Raw genomic sequence first — 6,000 nt, 5'->3', positions numbered from 1 at the left:
TAGGCCTCAATTCTATAATCCTCAGGGGTGGGTTTCATATTCTCCACTCTACCATGCTTCTGGAATTAATCAAGGAGGTAATCAAGGAGCCAACTCCTAGGGGTTGAGGTCCCATTGCCCCCAAATAAAATGTTGGAGGTGGCTGCCCCCCCCAGTTGATGGCTATTGCCTTTCAAATTGTGTATGTACTTATTATTATATGGGGGAGGGCTTACCTGGGCCTCCCCAATATTTTATTCAAGTTGGTCCCCTGCACATACACAAACACACATGAAACTGAGAAACTACAATAAAATAAAAAGCTATTTTAAAAATAATTACAATGCAATGCAATAAAACAATAAAATCTATTTAAAACCAAGGTATCAGCGCAACACATCCTTCTGCTCCACAAATGCACGCATATACATCTTCCATCCAGTCATTTAAGAATCTCTTACTCAGCCACCAACCACTCACACCAGTCACCCCTTCCTCACACACAAAATGTTATACAAAAACTAAGGAAAGAAATAAACTGTTCACTGGCTGAACCATATAAAATAATAGTACAAATTACAACCCATTAGTCACACAGGTATTCCTGACAACAATTTTGCTCCTTCCTAGGTTGCTGTCTCCCACTCCAGACTCTCACCTGAGGATAGGCAGAAGCGCCCATCCTGATAAAGATAGCAGGGAAACAGGCAGAAAGTCAAAGCAGAATAAAAATAAACCCAAGCACTGTGACTCTAAACTGAACTAATCCTAGCAAAAACACAACACCCATTGGTCAAGTTTACTCACAAAGAATCATCAAGGCTGATTCTTTGAAGATCCCATCTTAGAACCCCAGTGCTGGATAGGAAACTGGATTCCCTAATGTTGGGAGGGGAACAAGGTGCAAGAAGCTGCACAGTTTTTTAAAAGGCTCACTGCACTTGGCTCTTTCTGGTCAAGTTTCTCAGGTCCCTTAAACAGGCCTTTTAAATCTCCTTTTTGCAAAGAAGAGGCTTGGCAGGAGAGACGTGACAACTTGACTAAGAGAAATGCTGGGCAGCTCAGGCCCTTTCTTCACAGCATGTGTCCTAGCAGCATTTCTGGAGCTCCAGCAGGAGAAATCATCCAGATGCACCCTAGATCCCTTGAAGAAAGCAAGTCCCTTATATGTCAACAGATTCAACAGGGTCTTTTGGGCAGAATCACAGGCCTGTGTCAGATATACACTCACCTCATATCATCTCCAGTTCTTTGCTTTTTCAGCACTTAGTGACTCAAATGAATGCATGAAAAAAAGGGTTGTGTTTCTAAACATAAGGTGAGATCAGGACACTGTGGCCATTTCACATGAACATATGCAAGTGAGTCCAAGATACTCCAGGGAGCAAATGGAGGGGCAACGCACTATTTGAATTAGACAGAAAATTTTAATACTTACCTGAAATCTTTTCAGTTATATGCAAAAAGCAAACGTCATCAGTTTTGCAATCACGGATTACGTCTGTTTGATTCAAAGAATTGTCAAAACAGAGGAGAGCTGCCACTGCTGTGAGGAGAGAGGAGGAAACACTCAGTGCTACTCTACTTGGTTGCTCATTGCTGTCCCACTCCCAGTACCTTCCACCTCAGTGAGCAAGACCCCAAGTAAACAGTATACAGAATGGGACAGGATTTAAAATTGGCTACAACTTCATTGATCACAAATGTAGATAGGCTTTGACATAGGCTTTGGTCATGTATCCCTTACATGTTGAGGACTGGGGCATTACAGGGTCAATCCTAGGATATATGGGTGCATTGCAAGACACAGGTCTACACGAATGGCCTTCCTATGCCGCTGAAGGAAGCACTATGGCCCATTTGCCAGATGCCTGGCTCATGGACAGAAACCTTCCTCTAGAGTCTAGACCCCTTTAACAGGATACCCTGCAGACACACTGCTCCAAGATGGGGGTGAGACACCATTTCACCCAGCCATTCATCTGCCAAAGCATACACTATTGCTATGGGGGAGGCAAAACATCCATTTCTATCCAAATATGGTGCCTGGGAGAGGGCTAGCTGCCTTTTAAGCAGTGGAAGCTGACTGGAGTGAAGGCTGCAGGTAGTCTGGCCCACTCCCAAGCCCTGAGGCCTCACCTGATTGGGCAACTTCAAACAGAGGTTTGGTAGGAACCCCCACGGTGCATCATCTCAGTGTCCTACTCACCTGGAAAAAGCAGCACCAAGAGGAAAGCCTTCATAGCAATGGAGGGATCAAAAGACTCAGAGCAAAGCAGCAGGTGACCTGTGGAGGAAGAGGCTGACTTTTGGGGTATTTATAGGCCAAAGAGCAGAGCCTGGGGGTGGAGGTGGGAAGAACTAATCCAATGAGAGGCAGAAAATTTGATGAAATATGCTTTGGGAACCGGAATGAGATTCTACCAGCTGGCATTTCTATTCCATGACATTAGCATATTTAAGAAACAGCTATTGCTAGCAGATACACCTTTGGGGAATTCCGTGAAATTTCACCAAATGACATTCTACTTTATTTCCATCGCAATTTCACCACAATGCTTCTGGGGAATGATCTCAATAATCAGGCACAAAATGATCGGTTGGTACATCACTTGCATATTTATTTTCCCCCCACAAATCGTGTATCTCTAAAGTCAGTCAAGTTGGAGTGTTCAATGAAGCTGAATATTCGTTTGTTTGTTTGTTTGTTTGTTTGTTTGTTTGTTGCTCTTCACAGCCTCACACACGCTTGAGGTGATGGGAGGTGTTTTTCTACCTCAGTTCCACCACCACCACCAACCTCTCCTTGGGGGTTGTTTTACACATGGATGGTGAATGCACAGGGGTTCGGGTTCAGGCTGTGGAGTGGGTATCCTGGGCTCGAGTTCCCTGTGGGTTTGGGCTTAGGTTTGGGTTCCAGCCTGATTTTTTAATTTTGGGTTCAAAAACATGGGGGTCGTCTTATACATGGGGGCGTCTTATGCACGGAAAAAAATACAGCATACCACCTGAGCCTAGATGGAGCAAGTGCAGAGCATTCACATCCTATGTGAGTCCTGTTCCTCCCACTGCTGTAACTTCAGATCCCAAGAGACCCCAGAAAACATGACGTCTGACCCGCTCTTCAGCATGAAACAGATTGCCTGCCTTGTCCTCTACCCCCCACCCCTGCCACTCCAGCTTGCAAAAGGGGCACTTTTTTCCTGTTCACTTACCCAGTGGCATAGCGTGGGGGGTGCAGGGGGGCCGGCCGCACCAGGCTCAACATCTGGGGGTTAGGGTTAGGGGGCGCAAATCCACGGGTGGAAAATAAGAGGTTGCTCACTCCTTAAGGTACTTTGGGCTCACATTGTTCAGGAATTTTCAGAAATATAACCAAGTACCTTGAATGTGGCCTGGCAGCAAACCGTCTCAGATGAATAGTGACATGTTGCCAATAGCCTGCTGCTATAAGGAGTGTGGCTGTTGCGTTCGGCACTAGCTGCAGCTACTGGACCTGATAAAAGCTCATCCCCATTGTATGCTGCCATAATCAAGGCTTGAAGTTACAAGTGCATGAACCACTGAGTCCAGGCTGCCAAGCAACTGACCTATCTCCAAGACCCAGAAATCACACAATCACAAGGCCTCAAGCTTTGCCAGACAGCAGTAATCTCCCCTGGCTGCCTAGTGCTGCATGGCAAATTGCCAGAAAAGCAGCTACACTAGCCCAGAGTCAGCTGCATTTTAAATTGTTCTTCAATGTTCTCCTCTGTATAAGTTGGTGGGAAATTTTTTATTGTATTTGTTTGAATCTTTGGTGATGTCCTTTTGATATTGTTTTTTGTGTTTTTTTAATAAATATTTATTAAGAATTTTCCATTTTAAAAAGCCAAAAAGAAAAAAGAAAAAGAAAAATTAAAAACATATACAGTTTGCAATCCTTATTTTCTATAACATATTTCCCTGACTTCCCCGCACCTCCCCTTCTTATATTCCAATTCAAATTGTAAATTCAACAAGTTCTTATCCCCAGTTTTTAACCTTTTTATACTTAATTCATTTTAAAAAACCAATTTTACCTTATAAACCTCAAAATTTATACCTCAGTACTCATTCTTAAATCCTTTTTTCTAAAGTCGATCCAAGTTCCCTTCCACGAATTCCCCACTTTTCATACTGATAACAAAACAGAATAAAAAAAGACAAATTATAATTATACACCCTTTGGATCCCCAAACCCCACCCCATCTCCTTTCCCGGTTTCAATCCCCAACAAATGTCCATCAGTCTTAATCTGCTATCAGCCTGGAGATCTCACATCTGAGGCCCTTAATTGTCTCTCAGTTCCTCTCTGCCGGTTTTTTTGATAGTCCTTAATATTAAACACCAGATCTCGGAGATGCTCTAATCCGATGGGGACAATGCTTCCTCCAGCCAGACCACCATACTTAAAAGTGGAGCCCAAATCTTGTTTCTTGCTCCTTTCAAGTCCAAATGTTCCCAAAGCTCCAGCTTTCACCTTAATCAAATTTGTGTCTCTTTCTCCACACTCTCAAAGTTTTCAACTTTCTCCTCTTGTCCAGCTGCATGAACTTCCCGGATCAAATCCTTATCAAATTCAATGCACTTGTTTACTATTAAATCCAGGGTTGCAATGTTAGTAGCCAAAACATCAATTTGGCCTTGTAACTTTCCCAAGAGAAAGAAAATTCTGTCCAATTTAGCTTGAGTTTTCCCACCTTCAGCCATTCTTGTAATGTCCCAAAACCCCCTCTAGAGGAATTTTGGTTACTTAGTATTCCTTCCAGTTCAAATCCAAAAATCAAATTAGTTTGTATTGGTTTTTCCTTATTTTCAACATAGTATAACCAAATTGTAACAAATATAACCAGCAGAGACAGAAAACAAAGTTCGCTTACAAAGTTCGCTTTTTCCGTCTTGACAGCTAGTTTGACAGCTGTCAAGCTCTTCAGTATCTCTCCAACAGGCTTCCTCGCGGATCACTCCCGGGTCCGGGGGGGGTGACACTTCAGCTCCAAAAATTAACTCATATCCTCCAGTAAAAATTACATAAACTGCCAAATCGTGAAATTAATATCTTTTGCCCAATAAGAAAGAAAAAATCCTCTCGACCTTAGTTAGTTAGTCCTTGCTTTAGATTATTTATAGGACGGGGAGACGGACTTCCTGTTTACGCCTTCCCCGATCGTGCCTAATTAAAAAAATAATAATCCTTTAGAAATCCAATTTCCGTACTACTCACGGGTTGCTGCTTTAAAGTCCAATTGTTCACAAGAAGAAGTCAGCGCTCTCCGACCATGGCATGCGGCTTCACTCCCCAGGAGAACAGTCGACTCACAGCACCGCGCCGCTCACCCCGTCTCCCATTCCGAAGCCTTTAAAAAGGCTCCTTCACGGGTCGGGGGTGCAAATGGTGCCCACCGAGTCACCAGGTTCACAGGCTTCACCGCATGTGATTTTTAAGGGTCCCCGCGTCGCCGCAGCAGCAAGACCCGATCCTGCGGAGCCGATTCCCTCCGGAGCTCAGAGGGAATCCGCCATTAGTCGAGCGCGCTAACCCGGAAGTCCCATCCTTTTGATATTGTTAGCCACTTGGAGATTTCGTTAAAATATGGGGTGGTACAAGCATTTGCTAAATCAATAAAATAATTTATAAATTACCCATTTATATCTTTTAAAGACACTATTTCTTGCTGCTGCCACTGAAAAATATCCTTAATTTGATAAATGCTGACATACACCAGTTTTCATTTGCCACACCAATTTATTTTGATTATGAACAAAGGAAATCTCAACCCATATACTGTACCATATTATTGTGAGCCGGAGCCACCAAGCCCCACGTTCCCACTTTAGCTTTTCTATCCTTTGCATCCCATTCACAAAATGTCAAAGAGAGGAGTCCTGTGAATCCCAGTCGCTCTGCACTCCCAGTCGCTCTGCACTCCCACCACCAGGCAAGCAACCTCCACCTCAACTGCAAATGGTGACCCCATGGACCAGAAGAAGACATTTTAC

This window comes from Podarcis vaucheri (genome assembly GCF_965113315.1).
Source record: "Podarcis vaucheri genome assembly, chromosome: 7".
Lineage (NCBI taxonomy): Eukaryota > Metazoa > Chordata > Lepidosauria > Squamata > Lacertidae > Podarcis > Podarcis vaucheri.
This window is presented reverse-complemented; position numbering follows the sequence as displayed.